The following is a 22721-nucleotide window of genomic DNA, read 5'->3' on the forward strand; positions in this document are numbered from 1 at the left end:
CACAGGAAAATCTTTGGGGCCCGTTTGGCGAGCGGAATAGTAATACGTACTCTGGAATACGTACTTTGGAATAGAAAATGGGGCTACGTATCCCTATTCTTCGTTTAGTTCAGCCAATATTTGATGAAAATTCGCGGACCTCAAAATTTATGTTTTTTAAAATAAAAAAAAGTAGAATAAGAATATGTATTCTAATAACACCTATTTGGGTGGAATTGTAAAACTCCATTTTTAGGCCAAAATTGAAATACGTATTCCTATTTTACTTTGTATTCCAATTCCGTTTTGGTGCATCCAAACTAAGGAATTCAAAAATTTTGGAATAAGTATTCCAAATACATATTCCTACTCCGCTCGCCAAACAGGCCCTTGGAGAGTGGAAATTCGTCTCAACCTTGTTACCGCCGCAATCTGTACGATGAATGTTCAAAATTCGTTTCAATCTCATTACCGCCGCAATCTGTACGACGATTGTTCAAAATTCGTTTCAATCTCATTACCGCCGCAATCTGTACGACGATTGTTCAAAATTCGTTTCAATTTCGTTGCGGATCTGCGCTTCGCTCGCAGCAATCTCCCGGGTTTTGGAAGGTATGATATTTCCGTTACATTAGAAGAATTCAGTTGTTAGCCTGTAAAATCTGTGCCTATTCAAGCTTTCTCTTTATCTTCATACCCTGAAAGACTTGTTGATGCCGATGGTTCGATATTTTTTTAAAAAATCATCTTAATTTCTGGGTCTAATTTACCGGAAAACAACATAATCCGAATTTGGGCTTGTCTCAGTTTAAATGAGAACAAAAGGTAATTATCATACTTGGTTTACTGCAAATACGCCTTTCCATTTTTGTATTTATGTTAGCAGCTATGCTTTCATAAAGGATATACCTTTGCTTGTTAGTAGTTGTCTGCTTGCAGGCTGGTTGGTGAGAATTTTACTGTTTCTTCAAGCAATTTTTTTTCCTGGTAGGATGGTCTGCACAGATAATTTTTCATGTAGGGGGCATCACATATTTAGAAATTTCACAGCGTACATGTATACCATAGTGTACACATTGAGAGCTCCCTGTTATCCTTTCGGTTAAATATATTTGGATGGGCAGCCAACCGCAAGATTTGCATTTGCTTTTGGCTTATGTACCTGCCCCATGTGTCAATTGAGCTATTTATATCCAAAGATGACATTATACTCCTATTTTAGTAATCCACATAAAACATTATCTTTGTCATTAAAATGGGAAATGTGGTAGAAGACAGAACTCCATTTACTTCATTTTTCCGGGAACGAGTTGAGGCATATTCGGTAACGGCAGAATTTTTCACATCCTATCTGGTACCCTGTCAGGAACCTTGTTAAAGTAGTTATGTATGCTGTTTCCATTGATCTGTTTAATGTGGGAAATGACCTGGGTTGCACAATGTTGCCAGTGACCTGTTTAAGCTGGAGAATCATGCTAAGTCTGCTATCTTAGCTGGGGGATGAGGGAGGACCCAGGGATCATCGTAGAAATTTATGTTTTCCTAATTTTTGACCTATCATCTCACTGTTGTCACTAGAACATGCACCCTTGTTGAACCTGGTTCAACCATGCAATGAAACATTGGATTAACTCGCAAAGTGTGGGCTTTGATAGTAGAGGTCAACCTTCAGAGAGGGCCAGTTCCCTTCAGTACCTCACTGGAACTTTTGCTCTCTGGGAAAAGGGAATAGAAATAACTTTGAAAATAAAAACTACACCATGGGGCAATGCACCAAAATGAATTCATACCCATACTGCTGCTTCTTTAGACAAAATTGTTTTACACAACTTCAATGTGTTCACTCACCAATGCATCAGGGATTTGCAAGAAGGTTTGAGTTCAAAACAGTTTTTAGTCTTTAGAGGGAAACCTACAGTTTCACAACTTACACCATAACAAAGTCATCACAACTTACAATCTGCAAAAGTATATTTTACTACCTAAAGGCACCAAAGAGACAAATATTAAAGGAATTTAATTTTTAAAATACAAAGGACTTCACAGAAACACTCATCAATCAATATAATGCACACATTGAAGCAGCCACAAGGTTTGCAGCAGTGCACAATCTGAAAAATTGAGTCTCTTTGCATAATCAGATCAAAAGAACCTTATTACAGGTTACAGTCTTGGCCAAAAACCAGCAAGAACTCCCAAAAAAGCCTCCCTAGCTGTACTATATCTTCAACCTCAACAAATATGAGCGATAATAGGGCATGGTTAGGGTCATTAATGACTTCAATTGACCTGGTTGCATTCCATCTTTGTTCCGGAAAGAAGCTTCTGTTGTTTTGATTTCTTGAAATCTCCTTGGGTGGTGTTAGATGAGGGAAGTGTTGACTTGGTCTCAACTTGCATACTTTCTTTGGAATCCCTTGGATGCCTGGCATATGCCTCCCAGGTGTCCCATATGTCATTATTTGTTGTTCAAATTGCTACAACTGCCTCATAATTGTCTTTCAAATCTTTCAACCTGCTTTGAGCCTCAGTTCCACGCTTTTAGAACATGTGAAAAACAACATTGAAATGACAATTACCTTCTAGGGACGTGGGATATTTTTAAGGATAAGAAAATGGCACATTCCACCATTAGTAAGAGTTTGTTATATTCATATTCCATTATCCATTCATCATTTAACTCATTGTCATTAGGTATACTGTGTCATTGTGATTCATCTTTGGCTTTATCCTTATGTTTTCGTTAAAAAAAACAATTGCCATTTCCTTGTACCTAACCTCTCTCATTTGTTTCTACTTTTCATGGTATCACCATGCATCATGTTTATCAAGGTATTTATACTTTATAACTACAATATCTGATGAAATTCCATTTCATTATGCTTTGATGAATGGTCATAACCTATTCCAAAATTTCCCTTCTTGGCTTCTCTGCCTTTTTACTCCATGATAATCTGCCCTTTTAGACTTGTCACCAATTATTGCTAGACTGTGACTATTTCATGCATGGACTGCCTTTACACCCTTTTCATGACATTCGACTCTCCTCTTTGTTCTTTCTGTCCTATTTCTCACTGCACTTACATCATATGTGGAGTCTTGTCAAAGCCTTTAAAGCTTGAAATACCCCCATACGTTGTCATTTCCTTAGCATTCTCTGACTGCCTCTTTCACAAGATGGTTATCCCAGTATGACTGTTCCATGCTCATTATCACTCTTCTTCTATCTCTGTAGGTTCTCATTACTGTTGTCTCAAATATATACTTCTGTCATTGTAAATCAATGTCATAGCATTCTTAATTCATACCTTGCTGCCCATTTCATAGTTTGAAACTTTGAAATGGTGCTGATGCATTCTGTTGCCCACTGTGCATATAACCATACTTCTGTCCTGCATGTCTTCACAATCTTCAACAAATATCTTTGTGGCCTCTTGTCATCATCATCCGTCAAAAGGAATGCTTATGCTTTCCTTGTTGTCTTCATTATATCTTTATTACATGCCACAGCAAACACCTTGTGATGTTTCATTAGACTGTTCGTTCTCCATATTAATACCTTGCACACCATTCCTCAGTGGGAACTGTCCCATTCTCCATGCTGTTATTATCTACTTCCACCCTTTATCATCCATTCTATGTCTGTAATGCCCCCTACAAGGTTCATGCCTGTTATAACCAGAATTATCCCAAGCTGAGTTGACAAAGATATAATGATTCAGATCTATGTAATTCCATGATTCAAGGTGAGGAAAAATTGTTCATTTGTCAAACATATTAAGTAATTTGGCTTCTTTTACTAATTTTAATTCTTAAATGTCAATGCTGATCTTACTACCACTTAAGTTTGATAGGGAAGAAGATATGGATGTAACTAAAGCGCTTAGAGATGAGGCACAATAGGCTCCCTCAAAGTTTACCGGTCCAAGCCCTTATCCTATCCTAGGACTATACCCTCAAGGTTTAAGGGATGTTGATCCCTACCCTATCTTGGGAATCAATGTATTCGCTGGGTTTAGACTGCCCCTCCTTGGAAACACGTCAGTCCCTTCCTCTTCAGGTATTGAGTAGTAGCAGGATTCAATCACGGACATACATATTTATATATTTCAACCATTAATCTTTTCTTGATATACCGTATATTCCTTATTTATTTGTAACTATACTTCCTAAATATTAGAATACTGAACATACCAGGCTACTATAACAGTTGATAGTTTTAATGCACCAATCCTTGCTGACACCACGTCTCAGACTATCAGTCCGAACTGAATATATCCTTAAATCTTTATTATTTAATAATCTTCAGTCCTTTGATGATAGCTAGATGTAGTTTATAATTTGTTTACCCAATTCTTCCAATGCCCGAATTGATGATGGAGTGTCTTCTTATAACCTATGCTTGGGATGAGGAGTCATGTGTAAAAGACATGACCCAAGTGTCTTCTTAAATTGTATAATTTCATTATCAATACTAGTTGTTGCATAATCAGAGCAATATTATCATGCTTCCTGATAACTTAATTGTCATGTGACATCGACCATTGTGTACTAATTGAAATTGTTTTCTAATGTGCCTCTTCATGATATAATGGATGTGGATTATAATTGCTGTCCTACCAAGACATTGCTTTAACATTAATTTTATTAATTAATTATGGTTGATACTCTTGTTGATCCATTTGACAAGTATTTTGAATCGCAGGCTTCCAGGTCAGTGAGTATCTTTATTGAGTATCGATATTTATGTTCTTGTTCATAAACGACTATTTTCTTCATTAGTGACAGTCTGCTGTAATATTGGTTATGACATACAAGTAGGACCTTTTGGACAATACATAAACTACTATATTATTCTTTCCTTTTACATATTCTATATCAAAGTTAAAAGCCTGCAATTTGCTCACCCAGCTTTGTTGACGATCATCAAGATCCCTTTGTTTTAAAAAGAACTGCAAACTATTGTGATCTGTCTTAACAAGTATCATGCATAATCGCCAACATTTCTTTAGCATAGATAGAGTAAGACCTTTCCTTAGCATTGTGTTTTCTACTTTCAAAAGCAATTGGGTCCCTGTTCTGCATGAGGTCTGCACCAATGCCTTCTCTAGATGCATCACATTGCAGTTCAAATGGAAGAGAGAATCAAATGGAAGAGAGAAGTTAGGGATGGCCAGAATAGGACATGAACAGATGGCCTTTTTGATGTTCTCAAAGGCTCGTTGAGCTTGTTCATTCCATCCAATAACTCTCTTTTTGGTTAAGTTTGTAAGGGAGCTGTCATTTTCTAGAGTCCCTTCACACACCTTTTGTAATAATTGCATGGTCCCACAAATCCTCTTGACTGAGTTAAAGGTTTTGGGTTTAGGCCATTCCTTAATAGCCTTAGTTTTCTTTTCATCAACGCTCATAGCTCGTTCACTGATCTTGTGGCTTAAGTATAGAATTTCCTATAATTCCAAATTCACACTTTAAATCTTCACCATAAAGTGATCCTTGCTTAAGAATTTCCATTACTTCGTCAATATGCTTGAGATGATCATGTTTTACCATATACGAGGATGTTATTGTTGGCTATTTTTGCCTCCATTCAGCCCATCACAGATATCTGATCAAAGTGATCTTTCAATGGGCTGGGTTCTTGTTTTGGGTTAACCCACTAAGGTTGGCGGCTAATATTTTGTGTTAGCTCAGTTTCTTCGTTGATCGAGTGAACTCGGTTTATTCTTGGTAGAGGATCCCATCTTTTGCGCTTGTTTTTAACACAACATGCATTGTGTAGATCGACAGCGGAGATTCAACGGAGGATTATAAGATCGTCGTCCATTCTGTCAAATGGCAAGGTAGGAGATGCTGCCGCATGTCGCTATTTCAACTTGGAATTGTGTCACGCTACCACGTGTCGCCATTTCGGTGTTTCTTCATGCTACGGAGTCTCCAGAAGGCTCTGAAGCCCGAAATTGTGTGACAACTGTTGTATCTGGCTCATCTCAGAGTCTCCTCACTACATCTCAGCCGTTTGTTGGAAATAAAGATCATCTTGATCGACGACTATGTTTTAATCTCTCGTTAAGGGAGATTCTCTCGCATCTTGGCCGTCCATCTCGAGGGGAAGATCTGTATTGACAATGGCAACTTAATCTTTTGTTGGGAGATTTCCTGCGGCATCTCGACTGTCCCTTTCAAAGAGAGGACCTTCATCGATGACCAGCATTCAATTTCAGGGAAATCAGATTCCCCCTCATGGTCAACCCTGCATTTTGTTGGCAGACCGACTTCTTGCGGCCATGGCACGTTAACAGGGCTTGTTCTTCAATGCCCAACGACTTCTTGGGCCTGGTTTCCACGACGCCAATGCCCTCCATGCCTCTTTAATGCATGTAATGATCAAATCTTTGGTGATTTGATCCCTTTTACAGCTGGATGCATTCTTTTTACCCTGCCTGTCACTTCCAGCATCCAGTTGCACTCCTTGATAAAATTTTCTTCTGATTCTCAGTTATTGCTCTCCTCTGCAACTCAACTCCACCTTGGTTGGGCTTTGAACTCCATAGTTAAATCAGAGTTATGCCTGAACTCTTTAAAAAGCAGTTGTAAATATTTCTTAGGGGTTCTTCTCTGTTTGTATTTTGTAGTAGCATTATGCTCTGCAACTCTTGCCTTCCATTAATGAAATAGCTCTATTTCTTACCTTCTTCCACCATTAATGTTGTGCATGCCTTCTTGCCTTTTGTTAGTGTAGCTTCTTTTTTTTTCAAGTTATATGTTGTATCTACTTTGCTTATTGTTAATGCTATCCTGTGAAGCTTCTTCCTTGTAGCATTTTATCTAGTTCCTGATCTGCATATGAGTTGTGAGGGGTAATTAGGGTTGGGGAGTTATGTATATTGGAGTGTTTCGTTGATGTTTCATGTAGTTATGGGTAGAGTGGTAACCACGTTCTATCTTATTGCATCACCTTTCCCTTTCAACATTTTAATTTCTGTTCTCCTTCTCCCTTTTTCTCTCAAGTAGTAGTTTAGGTGCACTTTGATAGTGAGGAAGCTGGCCTTCTCCGAAGATTTAGCCTCAGAGCGCAAGTCCCATATTTAGAGGCTGTTTCCATGTTACACAAGGTCGCTTGAGGGTCATACCTCAAGCAAGGGTGCAGACTTTTGTGTCTACAGTTATCAAAGAATATTAACAAAAAATTTGTGAGTTGCTTCCTAAAGTTGTGATTCATACAGGACTAAAATGTGGTGGGGTCATTTGTTATACTAATGGATAAGACTAGAAACTTGAATGTCCATAGTGGCATTTGAATGTTGTTTTTGGGATATCTTCCTCCCTCATTCTTGTTTGGTCATACTGTGACCTTAAGTCGATTGTTGAGAAATACTTGGCTCCATGGAGCTCATCAATGAGTTTGTCCGTGTTAGGGATAAGATATTGATTCTTGATAATCTTTCTATTCAAGGCTCTATACTCTATACACATTCTCATTGTCCCACCCTTCTTTTTAACTAGTACAACCGATGATACAAAAGGGTTGGAACTCTGTTGAATGTGGCCCAACTTCAGCAATTCATTTATAATTTTTCCTATCTCGTCTTCAAAGTTTTGCAGTTGCCTATATGGAGTGGTAATTACAAGTTGTGCTCCGTTTCCCAACTGTATGATGTGTTCAAATCCCCTTTTGCAGGGTAACCTTGGGGGTATGTCATCAAAGACTTTTTATGCCTTTTTAGGATAGGTCTTTTATCAATGTGAATGGTCTTCTTTGTGGGGCAGACTTTTCAAGGATCATGCACTATGCTGCCCACTCCCCTTGACATTTCCTAAAACTTCTTTCCATCCTCTTGCAAGCAACTACCTTAGGGAATATTTTGGGTCCCTTTTAATGTCACTTCTTGCCCTTCATGCTGTAAATAGATTGTTAAGTTTGGTAGATCGAGCATAAAGCATCCTAAATAATATATCCAAGGAGTGCCTAATATCTTGTCAACATCTAATGGTACCACATAAAAGTCTTCCTTAATGGGGTGCTTCCCCAAACACACTTCTAATTGGGGAACTATCTTTGTGCATTTGACCATGGCTTCTATCACAGTTGCTGCTGTAAAGCCTTTGAAATCTTTAGTCTCCAATATTGTTTTTGTCACCAATTTCCTATCTTTGAAATCATGAGAAACTCCACTATCTACCAAGGTGATGACTTTTGGTCCCTTAAGGGCGCCTTTTATGCGGAAGGGATGGTGTTTGGCAGTTTGAGTGATAGTGGCCAAAGTTGCTTGTTCTTCGATATCATCATACTTAGCCTTCTTGCTAGGATTTTCTTTACTCTCTTCCTTAGAAGTGCTTCTAATTGGTGGGCTTGGCTTTTACATTTATGGCCAAGTTCCCATCTTTCCTTGCATCTATAGCATGATATCTTTATGTCTAACCCTATCTTACGACAGTTGTGCCCTTTTTCCCATGGCTCTTGACATTTGAAGCATACGTTATTCCTTTTAAGCTCATCTCTGTCTAGGTAATTGTAATGTCCTCTTTTGGGTTTGTTCATGATTGATACTTATTTAGTCAATTGTAATGTATGTAAATTAAGAATATGTCCATATCAATAGTTCCAATTACCCAATCATATTAGTATTTGGCTTATGGATGCATAGTATAGATATTATCCAAGTTGCCTAGACACCAATTATGGACTCCTTCAAAGTTCAAAGGTCCAAGTCTGCATCTCAAAGGTTTACGGATCGCTGGCCCCTACCCTCTAATGGAATATGATCCACTAGCTTGGATTTATACAAGCCCTTCCTTGGTAACACCATGCTACTAAAGTTATCTTTAACAGTTATGTCCAACATTATTAGTTATCCAACTAATGATAGAAGTAGTGGGCATTAACTAAGTTGCCTATATACCACTATCAATGGATTCCCTTGAAGTTTACAGGTCCAACTCCATATCATGAAGGCCTATAGAATGCTAATCCCTGCCTTGTCTTGGGACAAAGATCCATTGCTTGGAATTTATGCAAGCCCATCCTTGGCAACGTTTCATTCTTCCCTTCTTAGCCAAATAGTACTAGGATTGAAATTTGGATATATTTCTGATTTTGCTATTATAATTGATATTACAATCTCATCATTGTAAATGATATTAATAATGCAATAGTTGTACTTATTGATCTATGATCACTATTCATATATATATGTGATGTAGGAGCACCTTGGGGTAAGGCAAAACCCTAAGATAATTTTGGCTTGTAAATGGTCTAGCCAACCATTTAGGGAATAAGAACTAAGTGTAAAGTCCCAAGGTAGGTTTAGGAGGTGTGATTAAGAAAGGAGTTAGGGTTGAGTCATGTTGTTAGCAATTTAGGTCCTATTAAGCCTAAAAATGCTCAAATTGTGCTAAAGAGCACAATATGGAAAAATACCTTAAAATGGGGCAAGAAATGATTTGGAAAGGTCTTTAGGTGTTCGTAGAACATTTTAGGTGGTTTGAAGTCAAACTGGATCAGGTTGGAAGGCCAAGAAGCCATATTGCAAAAAGTTGTCAAATTGCTCATTGACATTTTTGCAAAAGTTGCAATGGAATTTTTGCACTTTTTTAGGAAAAGACAAGATGGGTGTTTGTAACTCAATCCAAGGGTCCAAGTAGTTAGTTGAAGGCTATATAAGCATGATCCAACTCATTTGGAGGGGTTTGTTGAATCACATGTACGAACAGTTAATGAAACAATAAGGATTTGTTGATAGAAAAATGGGTTTTGCAAGGATTTCTTGTTTTTCTTGATTGGTGTGCCTATTGTTCTTGATGGAATAGTTGCTTGAGTTCATTTATTGATTCTATGCAAGTTTGTTTTGATCAGTAGTTGTCATTTTATTGGGTTTACAAAATTATTTAGTTTTTACATTCCTGCTGCCCAGTTTTGAGCAATCAGCACAAACATGGCTAAAGCTTGACTTCCCATAGTTGAAAGTCCATGGCCTTTAGGGATCAAGTAATGGCCACTGTATATTAGGTAAATATCAGTTTTGGAGGTTGGGAAAGGTTGTTTTCTAGTTTTGCAAGCAAGCCCTAGGCAAGCTAGTAGAAGCTTGGCAAGGTGCAATGGTGCTTGCAAGTGGGTTCTAGCATGAACAGTGGATTGGCACATGCCAATCTTGAATGGGCAATGGTGGAGGAAAGTGTTAGGTGTCCACAAACCAAAGGAAAAGTCTTGATGCAAGGTTTAAACCATTTGGTAAGTTGATTTGCCGTCATTGCCCTTGAAACCCTCAAAATAGGGGTTTTTTGGAATCGTACTATACAGACACCATGGAGACTTAAGTTCTAGAAAATCTTCAAGCCCAAGTCAATAGGAAACAAAGTCTAAAAGGCTCCAATGGGCCTTGTTAAGGGATTTCGTGAGTTATTGTAGGTTCCTTGTTTTTAGGAGGGCTAATAAGGGCTCTTAGGGCTACAAGGACAAACAAAGCAATATTGGATTGTGAGTGTGTGAAACTCAGCAAGATGATGCAGATTGGTATGAAATGTGTCAAGAACCTTAAGAGGAAGGTCCAAACTTGATTTTGACCTATTGGTGGCATTTGGTGGAGTTTTGGTTTGTTAAGCCAAAAGGTGCATAGTTAGGGTGTTTGGAGTCAGAGGAGTGAAACTTGAATTGATTGGAGAGTTTCTTGGTGAAAGGGGACTAGGAGAGTGTCCTCTAGGTTAAGGTTAGAGAAGGGACCCTAAGAAGGCTAAGAAGTAGCCTTGGAAGAGCAAAAAAGGCTATAAGTGAAGAAGCTCCCCATCAATGTATATCATATAGATATAATATATTTGAGAATCATATAAGATTCTTTATTTCTTCCTCTTTTGAAGAAAGCCCATTGTATTCATGTTGTCCTTTATAATCATAATCCATTCGAAAAGTGACAAACCTTCATAATTACAATCCATTTGAAAATTCACAACCGTTCGTAATTATGACCTAAGTCACATGATATGCCGAATTTCATCCATGAAGTTTGAATTTCAGTGATTTTTACCCTTTACGAACTTCATCCAAATTTTATGATATCTAATATAACACTGTTTTTGATTAGGAAAACAGGTTGTAAAGGGGCCTTGAAACCTTATACAAAAGATACTAAAGATATAACATTAAGTCCAGATATACATTATATAAAAAAGAAATAGAGCCAACACCTGAACAAAGCCAGCTACAGAAGGACAACAAAACTAACAAAACGTAGAAACAAAAAGACACCAAAGGAAAAGGAAGAGGGACAAGAAATGGGACTTAACCCATTTTCTTGATCAGCTTAGCTGCCTGCTTCTCCAACTGGTCCATCTTCTCAACTGCTTCTTTAATCTGGCTAATATGTAAAGAGGCCCCAATATGCATTTTCCTAGTGTTGGCCTTGGTCCTCCTCCTCATCCCTTCCTTGTTATCAACATCAACTCCTTGGTCTTCAACAACAGTGTCAATGGCTTTTTCCCTCAGAGTATCTTCCAATTTACTAATGAGGATTTTGACATGCTCGTTGGAGGTTTTGAGGATTTTATATCTTTGATCCGCTATATTCTTGAGGGTGCTCTCAATACCATTCACTTTATTGTCCAGCTCTAGCACCCGGGCCTCCAACTTGTAGAAAGTAGCCATGTCAATTAGAGAACCCGTAGGAGGTTTCTCCCGCTCATCAACATCCTTAATCTTTTCACCATCGATTCTCCATTACATGGTCCCCATCCTATACTTCAAGTCAATGACCTGATGAAACAACCACTTGATGGACTTGAAGTTATCCAAAAGACTGTTCCTAACATTGTTCAGTAAATCTATATCCTCCTCGTTGTTGTCATTGAGAATGATCAAAGGAGGATCAATGAGTGCTTGGATCTCCACTTTACCTGGTTTAGCCTCTCCAACCTTCAGGTTTATCTTCTCCCTCGCAATCTCCAACCTCACCGTATCCATACTTATAGTTTTCCATGCCATTTTCCTATCTCTTGAAGTTGTAGGGTTCTCATCAGCCGACTTGGTATTTGTAGTCTGTGTGGGCATCAAAACAATGTCCTACTCCTTTGGAGTGGAATCATCCCCACATCAATCTTTAATGAAATCTAGTGGGGAAACTGAACTTCACCCATCTTTCATCTCACCTTTACTCATGGTCGACTTGGCACTCTTGCTGGTACTGTCTTCCTGAACATCTGTGTCCATTTCATCCCTATCTTCCTTAGACTCATTTGACGAAATGACAATCTTAGCTTGTTTCTTGGGCACAAGGGTCCGAGCTGTCTACATAGCCTTCCTCTTCTTATCCACCCCCTTACCTTGCTTTTTCTTGCTATAACCAACATCCTCATTAGTTTCCATAGACTCCTCTTCATACAAATCCTCATCCGACTCCATTTACTTTTTCTGCTTTTTCCCAGTTAATACATTCTTCTTCGAAGATTTCACAGGGGTTTTGTGGACAAAACCCTTACCCTTTCCCTTAGCTTTTGGAACCATCTCTTCCTCCGAGTGCAAGCTTTCATTGTCTTCAGGGTTAGAAAAGGCCCCGAGACTCCTCCGACTCACTCTCATCCACATCCTCCGTCTCTCTCACCTCAGGGAATTCGCCAATGGAATGGGCTTTAATGTGCTCATAAGTGCCTACTATTCGGTTGGGGACCAAATTCAATTCAATGATCCGCCCTAGCACGACACTAGGTGGGCTGCTTGCTGATTGATCAATCCATCCTCGGATGTATCTTTCCAATTCAAAAAGAATAGGGTGATTGGTACGCACAATAATCTCTTACTCAGTCCCTACAATTCTATGGGCCTCATTACATTAAGCCCTCATGGAGAGGAGGGTAAGCCAGAGTTTTCTCCCCGAGGATAAGAGATAAAATGAAATGGAAACCTTAATACCGTGCCTAAAATGATTAAAAAGAACAAAGTAGTGTGAGAACATCCTTGAAACCCTACCATCCAGAGTCACATAGTATTATATAATACTGTTATTTATAATAATATTGTTTTATTTTAAAGGAAAATTGAGTTATTTAGTTTAATTATTTAGTAATGTCAAACTATTTTGACAACTTTGTGGATATATTACTTGTTTTTAAAAATAAATAAATTTATACAAGTGAAATTTAATGTCAATTTTTCTTCCGAATTTTCAACCTTGCCGAATTGCATCTGAATTTTATGCTTGACAAACGCGAATTCGAATTCGAACCTTGAGACTTAGATTATGACCTATCAAAAAGTCACATCCTTTCATCATTATTGTCTTTTGAAAAATTCACTTCCTTATTTTCTTCACATTCCTTTCCTCTTATATTAATCTTTCTTTAACTCCTCTCTTTTTCTCTTCTTCCCCTATTTCAAATGAACTTTCGTCTCTTTTATATATTTATTTGAAAGAGACATATCTCGTGACTTTTCATTAAATTTAGTAAAAAAATGTTATTCTATATTATATTATTTATTTTATGTTTAATATCATTTATTATTAAATCCTGTTTAGAAAGCTAACATACTTTCTACAATATTCTCTCTTGAAGTTAATTTTATTTATTTATTCATTGATTGTAAATTTATCATTATTTAGTTGTTTTAAATCTTATTTTAGATATTATTTTATTGACGAGAGATTATGTATGCTATTATTTATATTATGATTACATTTTTATTTCTTGTTTTTATATTTTAATATTAATTTTAATATATGACTTCATTATCATTATTCATTTAATAATATTTTACTATCTAATTATTATTAAAATTCTATCTTAAATTGGGGAAATGACAGTCTACCTTTCCTCAATTTGCTTGTCCTCAAGCAATTAGATAATTTCATCTACTAATTTGTAAGATGCATGTCTTGTAGTCCAAATTGTTCGGTTGTTGTCATGGCTATGATTGGACCTCTCGCATTATCATTCCACATTAGTCTTTCATATGAATTATTTTCCTATATCCTCTTTTACAATACAAGATGGTAGGATCATGCCTTGATACCACGGTAATGTCCCCTTTTTGGGGTTGGTTATGATTGATACTTATTTAGTCAATCATAATGTATATAAGCCTTAAGAATATGTTCAGAACAATAATTTCAATTACCCAATCATATTATTATTTGGTTTATGGATGGATGGTATAGATGTTATCCAAGTTGCCTAGACACCAGTTATGGACTCTCTCAATGTGTACAAGGTAAAGTCTGCATCTCAAAGGTTTATGAATCGTTGATCCCTACCCTCTATTGGGATATGATCCATTAGCTTGGATTTATACAAGTACCTCCTTGGTAACACCATACTTCTACACTTATCTTTAACTCTTATGTCCAACCTTATTAGTTATTCCATCTCATGATAGAAGTAGTGGGTGTTAGCCAAGTTGCCTAGATACCACTATCAATGGATTCCCTCAAACTTTACAGGCCTATGTCCATATCACAAAGGCCTACAAAATGCTGACATCTACCTTATCTTGGGCCAAAGGTCCATTGCTTGGAATTGATACACGCCCCTCCTTGGCAACACTTCAGTTTCGCCTTCTTTACCAAATAGTAGTAGGATTGAAATGTGGATATATATTTCTGATTTTGCTATTATAATTGATATGACAGTCTCATTATTGTAAGTGATATTAATAATACAATAGTTATACTTATTGATATATGACCAATTTTCATATATATAAATATGTATATCATATAGATATAATATATCTAAGAATCATATAAGATTCTTTATTTCCTTCTCCTCCTTTTGAAGAAAGTTCATTGTATTTACGTTCTTCTTTATAATCATAATCCATTTGAAAAGTTACAACACTTCATAATTACAATCCATGCGAAAATTCACAACCCTTCATACTTACAACCCTATCAAAAAGTCACATCTTTTTCATCATTAATGTCTTTTCAAAAATTCACTTCCTTATTTTCTTCACATTCCTTTTCTCTTCTATAAATTCTTCTTCAACTTCTCTCTTTTTCTCATCTTTTCCCATTTCAAATGAACTCTCCACTCTTTTACATATTAATTTGAAAGAGACACATTTCTTTGTTATATATCTCTTGACTTTTCATTAGATTTAGCTAAAAATATATTATTCTATATTATATTATTTGTTTACTTATTTATTTTATGTTTATTAATATATACTATTAAATCCTTCTTAGAAAGCTAACATACTTTTTACAATATTCTCTCTTGAAGTTAATTTTATTTATTTGTTCATTGATTGTAAAAGTATTATCATTTAATCATTTTAAATCTTACTTGATAGATTATGTATCTTGTTATTTCTATTATAATTTTATTATAATTTCTTATTTATATATTTTAATATCAATTTTAATATATGATTTCATTATCATTATTTATTTAATAAAATCGCATTATCTAATTAATATTAAAATTCTATCTTAAATTGGGTCATGACAGTTTGCCCATCCTCAAATTGCTTGTCCTCAAGCAATTAGATAATTTTGTCTACTAATTTGAAAAATGTATGTGTTTTAGTCCACATTGTTCAATTATTGTCATGGCTATGATTGAACCTCTTCCATTGGCATTCCGCATTACTCTTTCATATGAATTATTTTCCTATATCCTCTTTTACCCTACATGATGGCAAGACCACGCTTTGATACCATTGTAATGTCCCCTTTTTGGGGTCGATCATGATTGATACTTATTTAGTCAATCATAATGTATATAAGTCTTAAAAATATGTCCATAATAATATTTCCAATTACCCAATCATATTATGATTTAGCTTATGGATGGATGGTATATATGTTACAAGTTGCCTAGAAACTAGCTATGGACTCACTCAAAGTTTACAAGTCCAAGTCCGCATCTCAAAAGTTTACGTATGGCTGACCCCTACCCTCTATTGGGATATGATTCATTAGCTTGGATTTATACAAGCCCCTTCGTGGCCTAGAAACCAGCTATGGACTTGCTCAAAGTTTACAATTCCAAGTCCGCATCTTAAAAGTTTATGTATCGCTGACCCCTACCCTCTATTGGGATATGATTCATTAGCTTGGATTTATCTTTAACACTTATGTCCAACCTTATTAGTTATTCCAACTCATGACAAAAGCAGCTGGTGTTAACCAAGTTGCCTAGATACCACTATCAATGGATTCCCTCAAAGTTTACAGGTCCAAGTCCATATCATGAAGGCCTATAGAACATTGGTCCCTACCTTATTTTGGGACAAAGATCCATTGCTTTGAATTTACACAAGCCCCTCCTTGACAACACTTCAATGTTCCCTTCTTAGCCAAATAGTAGTAGGATTGAAGTGTGGATATATATTTCTGATTTTTCTATTACACTTGATATTACAATCTCATTATTGTAAATGATATTAATAGTACAATAGTTATAGTTATCGATCTATGATCAATATTATATATATATATATATATATATATATATATATATATATATATATATATATATATATATATATATATATATATATATATATATACACCATTTAGATATAATATATCTGACAATCATATAAGATTATTTAGTTCCTCCTCCTTTTGAAGAAAGCCGATTATATTTATATTCTCCTTTACAATCATAATCCATTTGAAAAGTTACAACCCTTCATAATTACAATCCATTTGAAAATTCACAACCCTTCGTAATTACAATTCTATCAAAAAGTTGGCTTCATTACGAATTTCCTCATCATTTTGGCCTCCTTCCACTTTATCGTGATTTTCCTTAATTTTAGTAGCAAAAAATCTGTTTTCTTTGAAAGATATTGTTAATGGACATTTTATTTCATCCTTTCACCTTGTGTCCATTACAGTCTTAAGTTTGTGAACTACCCTAAACATCGAAGTTCCATCACAAGGGGTACTCCCAATTTTCAATCAAGTTTTCAAAATCGAAGTTCAAAAGGAGAGGGTTGTGTTCAGATCCAGTCCTTGGGAGAGCAAACAAGGAAAGATTAGCCAAAATGTCCCAATTTTTAGATAAGAGAAAGCAGTCCAAGTTGACCTAGACAACTTTTCACCTACTAGACCAAGTAAAGAAAGTTCCTTGAAGATTAATATCAACTAACCCAACAACAAAAATTAAATCAGCAAGATCCAGCATACTATCAGAGAAATCATTAACAAAACCCTATTTCTTTGAAGGAAACAATGGAGAACTAGTATCATCCCCCAACATCTAGCAGTCATTGTAACAATTTAGAATCAAAGAGACCAGATTATCTAAGGCAACTCTAGAAGTCATAGAATTAGGGGCAATGGAGAACTAGTATCATCCCCCAACATCTAGCAGTCATTGTAACAATTTAGAATCAAAGAGACCAGATTATCTAAGGCAACTCTAGAAGTCATAGAATTAGGGGCATAGTTGTTCAGCAACTTCCACTTCTGACTAGTTATTGAATCACATATATTAGTAAGGCTGTTTTTAGAAATAGGTGCTTCAGCACGAGAGAGTCTGGCAGAATTCCATAGAGTAGCTAAACCTCTAGAGGCACCTTCCTTGTCACTAACAAAAAAATCAGCATTACGCCAGTTTTTTTAAACAGTATTTTCATAAGTCCCTTCTTTCATGTTGGTTTCTTGTTGTAATAAAATATCCACTTTTTGTTCCACAAGCATACATCTCAGAATATGCTGTTTAGCAAGGCTATTCAGCCCTCAAATATTCCATGAAAGAATCTTCATATTAAAAAGAGTAGACAGTTATCCTTACCGTTGAGCACAACTTTTAAGTGCTGATAGAGGAGGCTTATCCTTTGTTTTACGTATTTTTATTTTTTGATTCCCGGAGACCATCCAAAATCCCTAGCCACTTCTTTTGTTGCATCCCTAATTCTTGTTTCTCTTTGAGAAGTGCAATCTGGTTTACTCTCTCCTCTGACATCTACCTTCTTCCTTTTTTGGTTTCCCACCAACTTGAGTTCATTCCTCCTGAATCTCCTTAGCCTCCTTGGCATTTTTCTATTTGGCTCGAGGAGGAGAAGAGGAAAAACAAAGCAACACAAGGTTCTCTTTAAGATTTTTGAATCCAGCCTTTAACTTAGGGGCTCTCATCTCTAATTTTCTTCTCTTCACACACCTTTGCAACAACTACATTAGTAGGAGAATTTTGAATCAATAAATTTTGTTTATGACTTGGAGAAATCATTTCCTTTGGATGAGACTCACCAGCAGCAAACTTAGTTGTTTTTGAGCCTTAGTAATAACAGCATGAGAGACAATTTTAACCAGATTTTAATTTTTATCTTCTACTCCTGGAATATCCTAGATGGATATTTTCCCAAACTTATTTCAAAATACATTTGAGAATACAACCAAATCACTTATGCAATAAACTTTCGAACTTGACCAGCAATTAAACAACACATGCATGTGGAAAACCTCAGTAATTTCTGTTGTCTTCTAATATTCAACAATTATAATAGCATGACCAGAAAACTCATTTAAACTCTTCTGATACATTATTGCATTATACATACCAGCTATCAAAAATTCCAATCTTAATCACAGATTTTCAGTCACATTAGAAACTGAGAAAGAGCTTGTAAGCACATGTGAGACACCTAATGTGATGTCCCACAGACAGTGGCGTTGCATCCACTGTCTATCAACACGAGGGTTTCCATCCTCAGGCTGGATGAAAGTTGAAGCTTTTCAATAAGCTCTCCAAGAGAGAAACTGAAATCTGAAATCATAAACCAAGCATGCGAAAATGAGTCTCCCTTCTTTTAATGCATCAAGTTGTGACTCTTCAGTTTCCACCTCTGTCTTTCATCCTCTTCTTCTTTTGTCACCTTTTAACCTCTTTTATAATATTAAATTGACCCATTTTATAAATTTGCTTTAAATTTTCATAAGCCAAATTTAATATTTTATGAATTTAACTTTGGAATTGCTAATGTCCCAAAAAGGGGACACTACAATTCTCCCTCCTTGAGATTGCTTTCCCTCAAGCAATAAAGCCATAAACTGACACTAGGATCCCATATCAATCTGTAGGTAGCTCTGAAAAGTGAAAACACATCTTGCCACATTGTGAAACAAGGTGTCCAAATGCATCTCATCCATCAACTAGATCCTTGGATCCCATGTCAATCTGTGAACATGATCTTGGGTGTAGAATTAGATGATCGGCCAGTCACTGACCTCTTGAATCAACCAACCAAACACAGTGCCCATGTGTAAGGGGAACCAACTCATCATGCCTCAGGATGTCACCGCCATAACTTGAATCAGCATCAAGAATGTCTACTGTCACCAATAAGCTGTTGAACTGGGAAGGAAAACATCTCATAAGAAATCTAGCAACATGTGATGTTCCCACTCGTCTGCTTGCAACTCACTATTCCTTGTAGGCTAAGCCAAATATGAAAATATAGTAATACTCTAAGCAAGGCAGCCACTGATAACTAGGGTATGCAGGAAGATAAAATCACCAATCAATAAGTAGGCAGCTACCATATCATAAGAACTTGATGGTAAGTCTCTAGATAACCTGTAAAAACCCCTAGGGCACACCAAGGACACACCAAGGACACACCAAGGACAACTCTGAACTCTCTGCTTCACCATAAGTATCATCACTAAAATCAACATCTTCCTCAACAAAATGATCATCTTCACACATAGTTTTTGAAGTAAAATTACTTGGTTCATCCTCTACCTCATGATAAGGTGAGATCATATAACTGTTGTTGTTAAAATCAGAACTCGTGTTTGACTTCTTGCTGGTCCTTGAAGCTTCCTTCATCATTATGAGTCTCATCTAGATTCGGTGAAGTGGGGAAACTAACTTCATCTTAATTCTCACCAAGGGTGTTGATCCCTTCTACAATGTGTATGATATCCTTGGCTCTATAATTGTGCACATCATCTATGCGAGTAGCTATTAAATAATTCTGATTTTTAGTCTAACGTAATGAGTATTGTGTCATACTTAACTGGAGATATAACTCGTCTATGTCCCTCTCGTTATCTTCAGCATGTTTGACAGCCATATCTCTATCTTTGAGCAACTTTAAGTAATCTGATTTCGTTCTTTCCAATGCCCTCTTAAGAATGTGATGACTTGCACTATTGATTCTCTTCATTATTCCCTTCTCCTTTTAAATAGTTTTTACTTCCCACATAATTTCCTCAATGTAAGGCTGCAATGATCATATCATTTGATACTTTCAGCTTATCCTTTAAATAATACGCTCCAAAATCATCATCTAGAAATGAATTGTCTGATTGGTCCTTCAAATCAGCCCCTAAGGCAACATCATCTTGTGCTTATTCTTGAATACTAGATTCATTTTCACTTTCAACTGAACAATTTTCATAATCTTCCTTCCTCTCCAGATTATTGTCTCATCAACTATCATGTCATTGCTTTCAAATAATTCATTCTCATTGAGAGTCTCATTTTCAGCCTTAGGATCACCATAATCTTTGTTAACAATAACCTCCAACTCACCATATAGGATGCTAGAATAATCCTTACTGTTAACTATGGTGGGTTCCCTCTCATGGCCTTCATTAGGTTGAAGTTGAACTAACGAGTCCTTAACCTCTTCAACACTTATCTGCACTTCTTGAGCTGACTCTTCCTGCTTGTTAGCCCCACAAATGTGACCAAGTGACCAAAAATGTTTGCAAGTGAAGCAAATATGCTCTTTCCTCATTTGGTTCTTGCTCATCTTTTGAGATTCTACAACCTGTAATTTCCTTGCCTTGGGTTCTTGTTTAGCCTGTAGTTGTTTGTACTTCTCATTTTTTCAATCACAATGTTTGAGCACCTTGTGGATCAGCTTATAAGCACTTAGTGATGCCTTTTGTTCACCATTGGAAAGGGTTAAAAGCATTTGTAGGAGTGGCTGGAAATGGGCATCACTCTCATTAATTGTTATGACCATAATGTCATCCATGGCTGCAATAACATTTGCATTGTGTTCTTCCTTGATTATCCCTAATAGATTTTGAAACATGGTATGTATTAGATCATACAATCTTATGCTTGCATAAAATCCCGTGTCAAGCATAAGGTTGCATAGTCTGATTTCTGCAAATGCTTTTAGTATGAGAACCCTTCTTGAGAAATGACAACTGTCGGTGTCTCCAAGATTTTGAAAGCTATCAACCATAAGTACCTTTTTCATTACATTTTCTTTGCAAGGTTCTTGAGGTGCTAAAATTCTTGTAATCTCCATCAAGCAAGAAGTAACCAACAAACCTACGTTTTTGTTTGAATGCTTCAGCCATTTGTGTGGACTCAAAGCACTCACTATAGGAGCAAGAGCGATCTACAATAACTTAGAGGGCGATTGCTTGACCATGCTTAAGCATCCCTCCAATTCAATCGAAGTGCTGAGAGTATGTTTGTTTGTTTGCAATTCCAAACCCAGCTTACTACTGGTCTCATAGAGTACTTTGGCCAAATTTGATATGTCCTTTGTTGCAATTCAAATTTCTACAGTTGAATATGCTGATGAAGTCAATCGAGAAGTCAATGCCCAACCACAATTTGCTTCAGATACTGAACAAAATCCTGAAACTTCAACTCTCATGACAGTAAGGACAAGAGGGCAACTTTCTTGATGTAAGGCTTGCAGTAGACTATTGCAATATTTGATTGATAATTTTTGCCTATTTTAGCTGAAAATTCCTTGAACATATCTGCTTATGTGTGCTCTGTTGGTGGGACAGATAAAGATCCTACTAGAGTGACTGTAAACTGGTGTTGCACTGGCTTTAGGCTTAGTCCCCATCAAGTTCAAATGTATGATGACAAACTTCCTCCAAACAGAGAAATATATTATGTAGATAAATGAAAACAGTTAAGAAATCAAAATATCTCTGTCAATGTTGTCACCAATCTCTTTACGGTAATGCTAATTCCATCTCTAAAGAAATCCAGCGATAATCAAATATCAGGCACTTTATTAATTCCAGTATTATTATCATTACCATTGCTGTTGAATTCCTGATAATCTCGTGTTACACATATAATTCAAATGTTCAATGAAATATTAGTCTCCTTCAGAGTCAGCAGTTATAAATGCAGTGAAATGTCTGCCCCACCAAAATATATTACTTTATATGTTTCAGGCAGGCTAAACAGTATATTTGAAGATCACCACAAGAGTAGCTTTGACCAAGAAGACGTTCTGTATCCTGGAAACAGCCTGAAAATATTATTATATATTTATACACTCCAACAGATGCTCTTGACAACACCAAATACCCTACCTCACCCAACGTTCACAAATGCACCAGTATTACCGGCTGTTAAGGCTCTTCCAGTATATGCCAATAGCAAACCGTTTCAACAAAATCCCTTTTCAAACGACATACAGATGGTTTTATTGAACAGAAAAAAAGCTCCAGTTTCAACGTAGATTCGTAACTGCCCAGACTGAGTTGGCTTCTGCCATGACAACCTTTTCTTAAGGAAATTGTTGTTTTATCCTTCATTCATTGGCATCAATTACCTCACTTTCAATGTCTTAGGCGCCAAACTTCCTACACGTGAAATAAGTAAATGTCTGTTATTACTTCTTTTTTAAAAACGGCAATGAGTGAGAAGATATCTACACTGCAGAGCTAATTCACAACCAATTGTGCTCTTTATTTGAACTGAACCAATTCCAGCAATATTCCCCTTGTAGAAAGATGTTTACCAATATCTCCTGCCGTAGATGTAAATAGCATGCAAGTTTCTTATTCCACCAGTCACGACAT

At 36.4% G+C, this 22721-nt stretch overlaps 1 protein-coding gene across 1 annotated transcript in view; it reads left to right on the plus strand.

Annotated features, from left to right (window-relative positions):
* Positions 1-352: 352 nt before the first annotated feature.
* The window catches only part of LOC149568332 (uncharacterized), a 56055-nt gene continuing 33686 nt past the window's right edge, over positions 353-22721 (plus strand). Inside the window, exon 1 of the mRNA XM_089821291.1 lies at positions 353-591. The gene's annotated coding sequence lies outside the window, so the exon portion shown is untranslated. The remainder of the gene's footprint in view (positions 592-22721) is intronic.

Source organism: Cupressus sempervirens, chromosome 3 (genome assembly GCF_028749045.1).
Source record: "Cupressus sempervirens isolate cs-2001-9-10 chromosome 3, ASM2874904v1, whole genome shotgun sequence".
NCBI classification, from domain to species: Eukaryota; Viridiplantae; Streptophyta; class Pinopsida; order Cupressales; family Cupressaceae; genus Cupressus; species Cupressus sempervirens.